A 16,768-nucleotide genomic window follows, 5' to 3' on the forward strand; every position below is an offset into this window, starting at 1 on the left:
CTCTTCTGGACTTCTCTCTGAATGGCTTCATACAGAGATAACCTTTGTCCAAGCTCACGTCAGGCCCTGAAATCCCGCTGTGTACCAGAGGTGGCACAAGGGAGTCTTGGCTAAGGCTGGAAACCTGAGGCTCAGGACCAGTGTCCAGGGCCAACCTCTTAGACATTCCCTTCTAAGGACTTTTAACCTCCCCGTGGGGAGCTCATGGCTTCCAGGGCCACCTAGCCTCAAGTAATGCCTGCACTCCAGCCTCTCTCCTCAGTGTTCAAGCTTCTAGAAAACAAAATCCGTAAATACAGACGGCTTGCAAATAACTTCTACATTTTGCCCTCTAAGTCAACTTCCCCTGAAGGCACAGAGTCTGGCTACAAGTTTGAACCCAGGGGGAAATAATAGAGGAAAAACTGAAAATAATGTCTTGCCCATAAATAATATGCAAAGGTAAGGAAAACAATATTTTTTCCTCTTTTCTCTCTATCATGCCCTATTCCTCATTGACTCTTGCTTTATAAATCACACCATCTCTAACTTTTACCATTTCTCTCATGCTTTCATCTCTCTTTTCCTATCTCTCCAGGACGTATACCCCTTACTTGAGATAGTGGTGCTGAAAAGGGCCTCCATTTTTGCTACAGTATTAGTTGAAACCGGCAGGGGAACACCTTGAATCTGTAGAAGTATTTGTTAATAACGAACTCTGCATCTTTTAAGTTTAATATTGTGTGTGTGTGTGTGTGTGTGTGTGTGTGTGTGAGAGAGAGAGAGAGAGAGAGAGAGAGAGAGAGAGAGAGAGAAGGACAGAGACAGAGAAATCATTTTCCTCTTTTATTTTCAACAATGTTTGGCAATGACTATACCAATAATCTTGAGGAAATTCCAGTCAAACACCTAATACCCACCCTGACAAATATGGCAAGTGTATATGCAGTGTTTATAATTTGATGATAAAATAACCACTTTAATTTACAAAAGCCAGTTCTCTGGCATAAACTTTTTTCAGACACAGACACTTTAATATTTTCAAGTTTCCCAGTCCCTTAATTGTTTAACTCACCCAAGTTTTAGAATATTACAAAGAGAAGTTGCATTTAACAGATGTTCATTTCAAAGACCTTCAGAAAATTATAAATTATGATAAATTAATTTCCTCATTTCACAGTTTGACAAAGCAGCTCTGAGAGCTTGCCTTGGTCTATACTAAAGGGAGGGAAGAGAAAAAAGCAGCAAGTCGGGATCCCAGGAAAAGGAGCGTCTCTTGACTCAGTAAGTGGCTCTGTCACATAAAACTCATGTCGGCTCTTAAGGAGCCAAGCCAGCTGTATCCAATGTGCCACAAATGCTCTGGCCTCTTTTTTCTCCAGTTCAGTTATTGTGTCTATAAATTCAGCGGGCCACCTGTGCAATGTGCTCATCCGAAAGAACCCCAAAGGAGGCATTAACATATCAAGGCTCATAAAGTACAAATCCTTAAATGTGAAAACTGACACTTTCCTCCTCTCCAGGCTACATCTATATAGATTTCTTTTTAATGAAAAAGAAAAGGCTTACTTTTTTGCTTACAGTAAAATGCCTTTGTGTGGCGTTACATAATTAATGACTGCATTTTTTAAATTTCTACTATTGTAAAGCTACCTAACTTTATTCTCCTTTGAATCTAAATGTGAGTCCATGGTTAGAATACCCATCCCTATCAGTAACTCATCAATCAATTTAATCATGAATACTACCTATGACTTGTGTTGGACAAGCATCAACTCATAGGACCAAAAACAAATAAGCTTTAAGACTAACTGAATAGATCTTCCCCCACACACATACTTTCAATTCTCTTTTAAACTAGTTTTTCTGAAAATCTGTCACCTACTGGGGAATCCAACAGAGAATCCATTCCTCTACCTTGCTTCTCTAACTCTAACAATAGTCAAACGTTGTAATGTATTTAGTAACATACCTCTATTAGTATTTCACCTGGAAGGTTGTGATTATCTTCTCTGTCTCTTCCTTTACATTGTAAACTTCTAACAGCAGTTCTTAATGGTAGTTGAAAAGGAGCTGAACAGATCATTTAGGGACCTCTTTGTGTCTTTACATTCACCTTCCCATCACTTCTACCCACTCCAGAAGACTAACAGCACGAGAAGATGGAGAGCAGAAAATGAAAAGAGGTCATGTGTAGTTTACAAAGCTCCCTACTGTAAGGAGGAGATATAGTGCATGCATATTTGTGTGCATATCAGTACCTGGTACATCACAGGAAATTAATAAACTCTGAATAAATGAGTGAGTGAAACCAGGTAAAGCAAAACCTTTCCATTCTGATAAGTCAACACTAATAATTTCAAGTAAATTTGTTAACCAAGCCCATTTTGACCAAAAAGAAAATACAAATTATTTGGATGTATTATTTTCTAATCAATATGTGTTGATTAAACCAGTGGTTGGGAGAGCAGAGAAGGTGGGAGATAATCATTGTGGGGGGAGGGGGGAAGGAAGCAATGTTGATGTTTAAGGGCAAAGCCAGTGTAATGTATGGAAAGCAAAGAGAAGCTCTGGGGTTAATGACTGTTGGGCCACCAATTTCTGCACAAGAGCCAGAACACTTAACTTACATTTGAACGTCTGCCTAAAAGCTGAACCCAAGCTGCCACACTTCACCATTTCCTTACTGATAAAACATTGCAAATTATCATCAAAATGTGATAACTATTTAAGATAAGGCAATAAACACACATTTTGTGATACTCCCTGCATGATCAGAAGCAACATCCCTCCTTACCAGGGAGTGAGAGAAAGAAAAGGATGAGATTCAGTCACTTAAGCTATTTAAATTTCGAGTGTGTATAAAAGAATTAACCTTACCCAAAGAGAGGTCTGGCCTTTGCCCTTGTCTCCTGGGAGGTGGTCTCTAGGAAGAGTGGCTTTGCTTACCTGGGGGCTTTAGGTCACACCAGACATTCTAACAACATGACTTATGATAGGGGCTTTCTGCCATGTAGTAACCACTCTGCCTCCAAAGAGGCTGAAGACTAAAGGCCAGACACTCAGGCAGTCAGCTACATCATTGGGCCCCACTAAAAAGTATGAACACAAAGCTCAGGTAAACTCCCCGGTTGGCAGTACTCACTGTGTATTGTCACATATCATTGCCAGAAAAGCAGCGCTGTCCATGACTCCATGAGGAAGGGTAACTGAAAGCTCCTGGTTTGGAACCTTCTTGGATTCTGCCCCATGCGTCTCTTCCCCTGGGTGATTTGTGTCTGTATCCTTTCCCTGTAATAAACTGTAAATGTGAGTAAAACAGTTTTCAGTGAGTTCTGAGTCCTTCTAGTGAACTCTCAAACCTGAATGTGGTCTTAGGAAGCCCTGAACTCTGGAGTTGTTGTCAGAAGTGAGGGCAGTCTTGTGGATGGCTCTCTAAGTTTCTACAGGGCTTCTCTGATTTTTTTAAAGTCACAGATTCTCAGTACTTCGACACAGGAATTAATTATTTCACATTTCAAAATATATCTATTATCAGCCAGGTGCGGTGGCTTGCGCCTGTAATCCCAGCACTTTGGGAGGCCGAGGTGGGCGGATCACGAGGTCAGGAGATCGAGACCATCCTGGCCAACACGGTGAAACCCCGTCTCTACTGAAAAAAAAAAAAAATTAGCTGGGCGTGGTGGCAGGCACCTGTAGTCCCAGCTACTTGGGAGGCTGAGGCAGGAGAATGGCGTAAACCCGGGAGGCGGAGCTTGCAGTGAGCCAAGATCGCGCCACTGCACTCCAGCCTGGGCGATAGAGCGAGCCTCTGTCTCAAAAAAAAAAAGAAAAGAAAAGAAAAAGAAAAAAGCGACTTACTCCTAAAACTCAGACAATATTCCCATCCTGACATTGTGTGGCGGGAGCCTGGGTCTGTTCCCCAACCCCCAGTGCTCGTAGATTGAGTTATTTTGACAAGCCAGGGTGGCAGGTATCGGATGGAAAAAATGGGATGATTTGGAACAAAAAGAACATGGTTCAAGTCCAAATTCCATTACTTAGATCTGACTGAGCTTGAGCACATCAATTGACTTCTGTAAGCCTTAGGTTCCTCTGAAAAACAAACTCAGTACCCTACTACCTAACACCAAAACAAAAGCACTTTGAAAATTCTAAGGCAGTATTGTCAAACTCTAGTGTGCCTCAGAATTACCTGGAAGGCTTGCTAGAACACAGATGGCTGTGCCCCACCTTTAGAGTTTCTACTTCAGTAGGTCTTGGGTGGTGCCTAGAAATTTGCATTCTAACAAGTTGCCTGGTGATGTTGATGCTGCTGGACCAGGAGCCATACTTTGAGAATGACTTCTCTAAAATACTATACAAAGATAAATAAATAACATTACTTTAGTACTAGGTGCCAAAGTAGCTATTAAATAGTTCACCGGAGAAAGAAGTCCTCTGAAATAAAATACAACCCATTGCTTAAGGCTGTGGCGAGGCTGAACATAGATGCGCCCTCAGTACGCAGAACATCTCAGACTACCACAAGGATTACCACAGGAGGCATGGACGTGATGTGGTGACATTTTTTCCACCAGACACTGCTGTGCTCAACAAATTGAAAGAGAGGAGTGCCTCAGACCCACAATTCATTTTAAAGTCCCAAAATACTGGCTTGCTAGTAGAAATCAATTCTCTATTTGGGAATTTGACTTTATTCTTGTTTTTGCTTTTTAAATCTTACCAATTAAGTTTTGATCAAGGATAATTTGGACTCCGTTTCCAATAGAAATATTTGGTAAATAGCAGTATCCCTTTACACAAAGCTAACTGAGGGATGGCAAGCTTTGGTAGTGGTGGTTAATTGTAATTCCATTCCTTCCATCTAGTTCACTACTATTAAATATAAAAACACAAAAATTATAGTGTTAAGACTGCTGTTTGGACAAAATTTTAAGATTTAATTTAAAACTTTCAAGAACATTGGAAGTTTATTTCTTTCTGAGATAAACTTATTTTCAAGAGCGAAAGAAAATAAAGAACTATAAAAATAAAATTATTCATAGCATTTATACACACTTTTCTTCCATGGTAATGCCGAAGTTACTCTTTTCTTCATGTGCCACTCAAAATAGCACAATTTACCTTCTTAAATGGACCCTTGACAAAGAAGTTATGTTAAAGTGATCATTTCACGATGTCCCTTGTGTCTTAAAAATATGCTGGGGGTTCAAGTCGGCATCCAAGGAAGACCCCTCTACTTTGTTCAATTTGACCACAAATCATTATTCTACAACATGAAAACCTTAGAACATTTTAAAAGACCAAAGTTTCTTTCTTCCTCCATTAAGATTCAGTGCTGTATTAACATATTTCTACTGCAGACCTACTTGTCAAAATCAAACTTATGACGTGCTTTAGGCCAGAGCCTGGTGTCACCTTCTGAGTCAGTTTTCTTATTAGTCTTCTGGCTTACTAGAAAAATGTTATGAGGTATTTGTGCATAGTAAAGATAGATCAGATAGTGTTGAGAACGACGCAGCATTTTTTCTAACAGCACTAGCTAGCATGGTTGAAAATGTAAGTTATACTACATGTTCCTGTGCTGAGAATATGAATGCATATGAGTTTCCTAAAATAAATCTCTTAAATTCATTAACACCTTTCCCAACAAGCCCTTCAATAGCCCTCTCAAAAGCTTTCGAATAAATAGATGTAGAGAAGAGTCTCTATTTACCTTTGTTTGATGTCTTGCTGGAAAATCGATATAGACCATTGACATAATTAGGGACAATAAATGGACTCAGAAACTAGTTTTTCAATGGGGAAGTGGATAGGGGAGCTGTGTAGCTATGAACTACAGAGAACTGGATTACAAAATCCACACAGTAGTCCCTCCTATGCAAAATAATTGTTTGGGCTGCCTGTCATATTTAATAACCATGAAAATTGTAAATTACTGACAGTGATCATGTTGAATTCCCAAACTTAATATACACCCAGGCTTATTATAAAATATTTACATTTTATTGAAAATGCATAAGTAATTTACAATTCCAGCAAAAAGTATAGTTGTGATTCCAAATATGTATATAATGAACATTCCATTCAACTTATCCCTAACATGGGTAAAATAAGCAACTTGTAACTTTGATGAAATCTCAAATAAACTATTTGATAATGAAAAACTACCTAATGTAATGTGATAAGAAAATACATCTTGGGAAATACTTAACAAATTTGCTTGAGACAAAGAGATAAAGCACCAAAGCCACTGAACCATTGTCTTAGTGCAATAAAGAATGGGGGCTCTATTCTCTGCAAATCCTAAGTGAGATAAGGCAAATTCTCGTGATATGTCCTCTCCATATTCTCAGGTTCTGAAAGACATATGCTCAAACAAGCTTAACTTCTTACTGAAGAACAAGAAGGCTGTTAAGGAGCAGGTGTATCCTAGTCAGATCTTCTACACTGTCTTACAATGCCCTAAACCTTTAGCTCTTTTTGCATGTGTGGTGGGGAGGGGAGTAGCTGATTTGATGATGTCATGAATTGTTTTCTTCCATGATATGTAAAATGGAACATAGTTCAAGCTTTATCACATTAAGATATATAAATGACTTTAAGGTCCATTCCCCCTTTATATTAATGAAGTCATTCACAATGAATAATATGTTTATTTTTCCCATTCTTTTTTCAGAGAGTGGAAGCAAATATAGGTCCATAAATATCCCAAAAACCACTAAAAAGACTGGATTACTAACCTTTATGGCTCATTACCTGAGTCTCAAAATCTCTTAAAGCTCTTCGACGGTTAATCTTGAATTTATTTTCATTTAATTGTTCAAGTTGCCCATCACACTGAACATTATTCTACTAAGCACAAAAGAAAAAAAATACACCTATGTATATTATATAAAATATATGCTTATAAAATTATATAAGTAAAACCACACCCATATGTTTTTCCAATACACATTATAAGAAGGCTCTGCTTGCACTCATTTGTTTTATTGGTTTAATAAATTATTGATGATCTAATAAGTGTCAGGCACTAAATACTGGGTAAAAATATTAGATATGTTACCTAACTTTGTGAACTTCACACACTACTAAGGGAGACAAACTCAAACAGATAATTACAACATAGTGTGAAAGGTGCTTTATTAGAGTTTTTTTTTTTTCATTTTACTACAAATACAAAACAAGAGACCCATTAGTTGAGTTTCCCTAAAAGCTTCATGTCTGAGTCTTTCTCTGTGTCTAGGAGTTTCCTCATAACTCATCAACTTGTGATACCACCCTCATCTATCCTGCCAGCCCACACACTACCACTGTTACACATGAAGTTTAACTGCTTGCTTTAATTCAGTCAATCTGTAAACCCCCATCCCTGGCAGCAGTTCATTGTCATTATCAAGTGATTTCAAAACTATCCCCACCACAAACACATCCACCTATCAGTGAGCAAAATTAGTTCTGCTGCTCTTCCAGAGTACATCAAAGCAAACGTAAACATTTTAAGTGGGCCACAAAATGAGAATGGCATTAACAGTCCTTGACTCAAAAGAACAAAAGCATTGGCACGAATGCCTGATAGTTTCCTTTTAAACAGAGACTTGATATACTCTGAGCACTTATGGGACTGGATCCAGGCTCTATGCTGGGTATTGTGGAATCAGAAATGAGTGATACCTGGTCGCTGCTGTAGAGGATTATGTACTCTAACAATTGTTATTAAAATAAAGAAACTGGCTTTAAGACATGTATTTGTAACAGAATTGTTACCAGCAAATTTGACTACACAATGCTTCTTTATAAGAATTTTCTCCTTTGTTAGCTCTTCAACTACCAATTTTAAATATAGAAGACATGTTTTTAATAGTGCATGGGGGTAGGGATGCTCCCTTACTAATTGAGTTAAAATGATTTTTTCTCTAAGAAAAGTCAGTAGAATGTGGGAATTTACAGAATGCCAACAATACTGAAGGAAGTGCTTTCCAGTACTGTTCATGGCTTTCCAGTACAGTTCATGCAGAATTCTCTTTGTCCTGGGGCATTAGTTCCAGTATTGGACCCTCCGATATTATACAAAATTCCTCTGTCCAAGACTCCCTTGACTATTTCCTGAAATAGTCCTTTTTCCTCTGGACTGGATACATTAACAATCTTTAATAAATTTAGATGGCATTATTGCACTTTAGCAATAGGTCTCTATCAATTACCCTGCATGGTTTTCAAATTCAAGGTTGATTCATATGAACTGGGTAAGACTGAAATTCTGCATGTTATATTCTGTTTTATTATCAGTGCTATTTGCAGACAGGAGACAAAAAAATGCTTACCAATTCTCATCATGTTCATTCCCTAACTGATATTAGCTTCCAATGAGTGCTTTTTATTTAACATGGTGGGCAAAAAGGTTATTTTATTCATTTTTTGTCATTTTTCATTTGTGATTCTTTTTTTTTTCCTTCCATGCTGCAGAAAGGCATAACCATTGCACTATTTCTAAAACACCAATGCTTGGTTTTGGTTTGGTTACTTTGGAAAGTCTCCTAACTGAGCAATGAGAAGAGTTTTTTACCTTGAGGGATAGGAGAAAAATAACTTTTTACCCCCCAACAAACCCTAACTGTAAACACAGGCCTGGCTCTCCGTGACCCTAGATGCCGCCAGTTACACACGTGCATGGAGCATGGGAATCCTCTTAGCTGCCGCCCTCACCTGCCACTTCCATCACTCTGTGGCCGCAGCTCCTCTGAGAAGGCAGTAAATCTGTCAATGGGGCCTAGCACCAAATGGCACAGGGTTCCTATCTAGCCTTTTAAGACAAGCCCTCCAGATGATTTCTTCTCTTTAGATTGACATAAATGTTAAATGCAGAAGACTGATACCAAAATCTTTACTTAAGTTGCCTTTCCTCTTAAAAAATTTTATCAATAGAAACTGATAAGAACAAATTTCAAAGAATCATCTAAAAGTATCCATACTTCAAAAATCAAAAACACTCATTTTGTTTTGGTTTGCCTGTAAATACTGCCTAGGGGCTGAAGAGCTGGAGATAAACTGAGGGATGCATTGAGAGGAGGTCACTTGGCAGTCAGGTTTGAAGACTGCACTTCTGAAGCTCCATCAACTACTTCAAGCAAAAGCCTTTATTGATCCACCTTTAACTTGGAACACTGTCATTTTAGCTTCCTTTTCTCCCATTAGTTCCAGTTCAGTCCTGTTATTAATCATGTATTGAAATAGAAAGAGGGTCACAACGTAATGTGAGGCAGGGTAGCAGGGGCACAAGATTCTGCATTCTAAGTGTTGTAGCCCTTTGGAAAAGATGGCTTCAATCTTTTGAAGCCTCAAGCCTCCCTACTCATAATACAACTACTTTCCCAAAAGGGAATTGATTTGTAGTATTTCAGTATTTCAAATATATACCTCATATTTAAAATAAGTTTCATAGTATGTTGTTCTCTCTCTCTCTCTTTCTCTCTCCTCTTTCTCTCTCTCTCTTTCTATATATATATAATATATATATCGATATATATTATATATATATCAATATACATAGATGTTATCTATAGATATTATATAGTATATAATATATTATAATATATAATATATAGATATTATAAACTATAATATAGATCTATATATTATGTAGATATATATATAAAGGGAGTATATATATAGAGAGAGAGAGTATACACACACACACATATATAAATATACTTAAGTGCTCAAATGCTATAATGGGAAGAATGACATTTTAGAGTTAGATCTGGTTCAAATTCTGTCTTAGCCACTTAGATTTATGAATATTAAATAAGAAAGTAGATATAAGTATCTATACATGTGACTTAAAATATATTAGTTATTATTTCTTTCTTATGAAAACACTTTTGCAAAATTATGACAAGACAAATCTGTTACAGTTGACTCCATCTTGCTTCTGACCTCCAAGCTGTCCTTGGTCATTCCTGGGCATAGGCCAAGCTAACTTTGGGAGGAATTTAGTTGATAGTTTACCCTTAAACAAGGATGATAATAGCGCTTCCCAAAACTAAACCAACTTTGTAAAACTGATGAAAGGCCACTAGATTAGAATTATGAAGGAGGCCTCCACTCTGCTTAAGATATAGGAGTAGTTTCTATACTCCCTACTGCTCAGAAGTTATGTGCCAGGGGTCACAAGATCTGTAACTTCCACAGTTGCTTCTGTAGATAACATCACTATTGTAGAACCTAAGATTGGTCTTTTGAGGTTTTTTTCTCAGATTTTTGCATTCTGACAACCAAGGGACCCTGCCCTGACCATGACTCATGACTCAACCAGTCCTGTGGCATCACCCAGAGGAGGACTCAGCACACAAGGACCATTTTCCACACCCCTTTGATTTCACCCCCAACCAATCAGCAGCACCCATTCCCAAGCCCCATACCCATCAAATTGTCCATAAAAACCCTAACCCTGCCAGCCTTTAGAGAGACTGATATGAGTAGAAACTCCAGTTCTCCTGTGGCTGGGCTCAAGTTAATTAAACTCTTTCTTTACTGATCTCAGTGAATTCGTTTTGTCTGTGCAGAGGGCCAGAAGAACCTGTTGGGTAATTACATTTAGCAGCCATAAAATATTAGAATTAAAAACAGTTTAGATTACTTTTACATAATCAATGTAATATTTTGTTTTTAAATCCCCTACTAACTATGACTTGATTTCTGATTATTTTAGTACTGTTTTTCCCCCTATATGGGCTGGCATTGCTTTGTTTAATAAGCTAAACTCAAGAGAAGTTTGGTGGGCAGAATCTTAAGATGGTGGCAAGAATCCTGTCTCCTGGCAAACACACTGATTATAATCTACTCAAGGGCAGTCTGGAGCCATGAATATGATGGAATAATAGCTCTTGATGAGGTTATGTCCTGTGAGTAAGGTGATGGGACAGTCATCCCCTGATGTGTTACATTATATAAGACAATGCCTTAGTAGACTGAAGAAAAAGAGGTTCTCCTACTAGCCTTGACCTTAGGAAGGAAGGTGGCCTCTAAAACTGAGGGCAGCTTGCTGCTGACAGCAAGAAAACAGAGGCCTCAGTCCTACAAACATAAGGAGCTGGATTCTGCCAACAACCACATGGTCTTGGAAGACCCTGAGCTCCAAAGGAGAATGCAGCCTGGTCAAAATCCTGACTGCAGCCTTGTGAGACTCTGAGTAGAGGACCCGGGCAACCATGCCCAGACTCCTGACACAGGGAAACTGAGATAACATGTATGTGTTGCTTTAAGCTGTTGAATTCATGGTAATTTGCCACACAGCATAGAAAACTAATACAAGAAGCAAATCAACATTTCATATTAAGTATTCAGTTTAAAAGTCATTCCTTCAAAGAGAGATTAAAGTAAGAGTAATTGAATCCTTCAGCCCTAATCTGTTAGGAAAGGTATGCCTATCTATTAAGGATCTATACGGAATAAATATCCGTTGGCAGTGAAACAGGGGCCTATTTGTAAAAAGGAAAAAAAAATAGCTATGCTACAAACAGTATTTACAGTAAGAGAGACTCTGGAGTAATAGAAAAACAGATCGTGTTTCTTGGTTATTTCTTGTGCGCAGGTTCTGTTCTAAGTCTTCTACAGTTTACATCTTTAGATATTTTCCCACAGCTTATCATTAAAGTTGATGAAAAGTCAAGACATTTTTCTCAATACTATTTTTTCAAAATAGTACTGGTGTTTGGAAGAACACCTAGATTAGATCTAAATTTATAACTGTTAAAATCTAAGTTATTATTCATATGGAATTTCAATGCATCCTAAATAGCGTAATCTTGAAAAAGAACAAGTTGGAGGTCTTACACGTCCTGATTTCAAAACATACTACAAAGCTACAATAATCAAATCAGTGTGGTAGTAGAATAACAACAGACATATAGATGAATGGAATAAGATTTAAAAAAAAAACGAAATAAGCCTTCATTTATGTGGTCAAACAATTTTTGACAAGGGTGTCAAGCCCATTCATTAGGGAAAGAATAGTCTTTTCAACAAATGGCACTGGGAAAATGGGATATCCACACGTGAAATAATGAAGTTTGCCCCTTGCCTCACACCAAGTATAATAATTAATTTAAAATGAAGCAAAGAGCTAAATGTAAGACCTAAAGCACTCTTAGCAGAAAACATAGAGGAAAGACTGCATGACATTAGATTTTGCAATGATTTCCTGGATATGGCAGTAAGTACAAGCAACAAAAGAAAAATAGTAGATAAGTTGAACTTCATCAAAATTTAAACTTTGTGTATCAAAGGTTACTATCAACAAAGTGAAAAGGCAATAAGCACACTGAACATTTGCAAATTATACATCTGATAAGGGGTTAATATCCTGAATTTAGAAAGAATTTCTACAACTCAACAACAACAAAAACAACCTGATTTAAAAATGGGCAAATATTTCTCCAAAGAAGATATACAAAGGGCCAATAAGCACAAAATAAGATGGTCAACATCACTACTCATTAGGGAAATGCAAACCAAAACCACAATCAGATACCACTCCACATTCATTAGGATGGCTATTACTGATTTTTTAAAAAGAAAAATAAAGGAAAGAAAAACAGGAGGTAACTAATGTTGATAGGAAGTAGAGAAACTGGAACCCTTGTACACTGCTGGTTGGAATGCAAAATGGAACAGCTGTTATGGAAAACAGTATGGAGTTCCTCAAAAAATTTAAAATTGAATTACTATATGACTCAGCAATCTACTTCCAAATACATATCCAAAACAATTTAAAGCAGACACTTGAACAGGTATTTGCACACCCATGTGTACAGCAGCATTATTTGCAATAGTCAAAACCAACCCAAATGTCTATTGAGAAATGAATAGACTAAATGTGAGATATACATGCTATAGAATATTATTCAGCCTTAAAAAGGAGTCAAATTCTACCGCATGATACAACGTGGATAAAACTCGAAGACATGCTAAGTGAAGTAAGCTAGTCACAAGAGAACACATAGCTTATAATTCCACATGTATGAGGTACCCAGAATAGTCAAATTATAGAGACAAAAAGTAGAATGGTGGTTGCCAGGAGCTGGGGAGAGGGGAAAATGGGGATTATAATGGGTATAGACTTCCAGTTTGGGAAGATGAAAAATGTTCTAGGGATGGATGGTGGTGACAGTTGCAGAACAATGTGAATTTACTTAATGGTACTGAACCATACACTTAAAAATGGTTAAAATGGTAAACTTTATGTTATGTGTATTTTACTACAGTAAAAAAAAAAAATTTTAACCCAACATTCTACCAGAAGATTGTTTTAATCAACATATGGGAAAATTTGTTCACACCTGCTTGGTAGCACTACACTTTTAAGAGCCTGTCCCTGTACACTAACCAAGTTTCCCAATAAGCATAACCAATAGCAAATTTAAATATCAAGAGTCCTTACTTGAAATGCTGTAGGTAAGCCATTATATTGTGGCAGTTACTTCAGAATTGGAAAAACTAAATTTAATTTCTAGTTCTACCACTTAGCTATGGAAAATTGAACAAGTGCTTAATCTCTTAATTTCTCCATCTGTAAAAACTCTGTCCTTTTAGGATTGCTGCAAAGACTGCTAGAAGAGGATGTATATATGCATGTTAATAGGGGCAATCTCAAGTGTTCATTTAGCATCCTTCCACGTGGTTATTCGGGATCCCGGTTGTTTTCATCTCACTGTACCACTATCTAGCAAAGATTCCTCAGAGTCATCCACAGGCTTCTCTGCATTGAACCAACAAAAATATTAAGAGTGAGGAAAATTATACAGGATAATTTTATGACCAGGTATGTAAATGAAGTTCAAGTCCTCCATGAACATTTCACTGGCCAGAACCTGATCCCACGGTTGCAACCCACCAGCAAAGCAAGCTGGTAAACATAGTCCTCTGTTCGCCCCAGAAGAGAAAATGAAATTGATAAGCATCTAGTCAGTTTCTGCTACAAATGCCAAAGAAAAAGTTGTTTCCTGTCCCATAAGGAACATCTCCAAGAACATAGTGAAAGTGAAGAAGTAGATTATCTCATTTTGGGCCAGGGCCGGTGGCTCACGCCTGTAATCCCAGCACTTTGGGAGGCCGAGGCGGGCGGATCAGCTGAGGTCAGGAGTTCAAGACCAGGAGTTCACCAACATGGTGAAACCCCGTCTCTACTAAAAATACAAAAAATTAGCCAGGCATGGTGGCGGGTGCCTGTAATCCCAGCTACTTGGGAGGCTGAGGCAGGATAATCGCTTGAACCCAGGAGGCGGAGCTTGCAGTGAGCCTAAATCTCTCCACTGCTCTCCATCCTGGACAACAAGAGCAAAACTCCCATCTCAGAAAAAAAAAACAATTATCTCCTTTCTTCTTGGACCACTTGACAACTACCTTGTTTCAGATGCCTCTCTCTTTGCAGTGAGATACATTTGCCATCAGGCAATTGTTTTTCTGAGCTACTTGAAGCCACACAATAAACATTGTGCATTTTCCTGGAATATCTTAACTGGTTGGGGGAGTAGGGTAGGGGTGGAGTCAGATATGTGTTATTTAACTTGTACATAATTTAAAACTTTAAATTTATAAGGCAAACTTGAATATAATATGAAGTAGAATGCAAACTTCACATTAATTTTTTAATAGAGAAAACATGAGACTTCAAAAAAAATTGTATACAGGAAGGGAGCCCTTTAGGTTGAATTTTTTCCTACTACTATGTGTACACGTTCATTCTGTTCTGAGGTTATTTTAAGGGAAAAGGGTGAGAGGCACTGAATTATATATTGACTTTTATGTTTTTAATTATTTAATAGACTCTACCTCTTTCTTGTATATTTTTGAGATATGTAAACTATACATGTATTTATAATTGCTAAATATTAGCATAAGCTGAATATTATGCACTAGCTATACTGAAACTTACATTGCCTCCCTATACCTTCAGTATAAATATATCAACACATTCTTTCAGCAAAAATGTTATCATTCCAATGCTATTATGCTTGCAATGCCACCTAACCATTAAAAGCAGTTCTCTTTTGCAAGTGTTCAAAGAGGTTGGACAGATGAGATAAGACAAAGTTTAAGCAAGCCAAAGTAACTACTTAGTTCAAATTTCTTTCAGTCAACATTAGGAGGAGGCAGCTTGTTGTTGCCAGGATTTCCAGATCTAAAACATTTGTTTATTTGATTGTGTAATGTAGATAAAGCTTAACTCTTTCACCTCACATTTTATTATTTTATCTTAGAGAAGAAATTCATGCTAATTGCAACCAAGGAATCAAGCTAAAATGCATGAAGAGTTAATGATTTCACCCCTTTTCCTTTCACTCCCTCACTGGATAACCAGTGTTAACATTCTTCTTCTTGAGCATACAGATATATACAAGTGTACAGGTACGTAAGATTCTTAGATGTAAGTGGGATTGTACCATACACAACGCATTTCTCACTTATATTATCAACATTCCACCAGTTCATAGATATGGATCTAATTCATTTTCAGTTAAAAAATGTATTCTCTAATATGAAATACCGTAATTGATTCCACTATTTAATTATTCATGAACACTCCTTGGCTTTTTTGTTTATGTGTTTGCTAATTACTATTAAAAATTCTGCAATAAATACCCTTTTATATATTTGTTTATAGAATGGAGCTTTCATTTATTACTATAAGGTAGATTGTCAAAGAGCCAATGGATATGTTTATCTTTAATCTCAAAATTGGTCTATTTAATATATATTGGTCTATGCTTTATTCTATTTGCCTGATCTGATTATCTTTTCCTGGGCCAGTAACACAGCTTTGATTATAGTGTGTGGTAGAGATGACTATTATTCATCAATATCTGTGTGCTCCTCTTTTTCCTGAGTATATCACTAGAAGACACTTCTTATCCCTCTTGCATTTAGGGAAGGCCACATGATTAGTGTCTACTTTCCACAGAAGTTTAGGAAAAGTGAGGTTTCTCCATCTTTTTGCCATAAACTTAATGAATAGGAAAACTTTCAGAAGGAAGAGCCCCAAGACAGAAGGAACACAGCTGTGCCACTTTATCAAGGTATTGCCTCTTAGCTTAAATCTGCCTACTTTCCCCTGCTTCATTACACTGGAGCTAGAGCCTGTAAACATTTCTCCTTCGTCAGGTGGCACAAGATTAAACATCAGATTAACCTTTGTCAGTGGAAGGTGTTAGAGGGACACTTTAAGGGGAAGGGACTTCTCTTCCTCCTTCTGAGGTGATTTTTCCTTTTGAATCATTCGATTGATTGGTTGATTGGAGACAATGGCTCACTCTGTCACCCAAGCTGAAGTGCAGTGGCACAATCATGGCTCACTGCATCCTCAACCTCCCAGGCTCAAGTGTTCCTCCCACCTTAGCCTCCCAAGTAGCTGGGGCTACAGGTGCGTGTCACCACACTGGATAATTTTTGTATTTTTTTTTTGTAGAGTGTTTTGCCATGTTGCCCAGGCTGGTCAGGAACCCCTGAACTCAAGTGACCTGCCCACCTCAGCCTCCCAAAGTGCTGAGATTACAGGTGTGAGCCACTGTGCCTGGCCCTTCCTGTTGATTCTTGGAGCACGTGGCACCTGGTAGCATTCACCCTCCAGCAACTTCCCTAGACACACCAGCAGGCAGCTTCTGAGAGAGTCTTGCTAGCACCACAGTGATCAGTTTTCTGCCTATCAGCCCCAGCCAGTGGCAGCAAACTTTTCCACTTCCAAGGGACACATTCCAAAGAGCTCCAATTGTCAGTCTTGAGTGGGGTT

At 37.9% G+C, this 16,768-nt stretch overlaps 1 long non-coding RNA gene across 3 annotated transcripts in view; it reads right to left on the reverse strand.

Moving 5' to 3' along the window:
• Positions 1 to 16,768, reverse strand: part of LOC129397620 (uncharacterized) — a 306,809-nt gene that overhangs the window by 3,574 nt on the left and 286,467 nt on the right. For 2 of the 3 annotated variants that reach the window (XR_008625211.2, XR_008625210.2), the window contains one exon: positions 3,125 to 3,280. This is a non-coding gene — a long non-coding RNA (uncharacterized LOC129397620). The remainder of the gene's footprint in view (positions 1 to 3,124; positions 3,281 to 16,768) is intronic. The other variant, XR_010112010.1, reaches the window with a different exon arrangement.

The sequence above is a fragment of the Pan paniscus genome, chromosome 3 (assembly GCF_029289425.2).
Source record: "Pan paniscus chromosome 3, NHGRI_mPanPan1-v2.0_pri, whole genome shotgun sequence".
Taxonomy (NCBI): domain Eukaryota; kingdom Metazoa; phylum Chordata; class Mammalia; order Primates; family Hominidae; genus Pan; species Pan paniscus.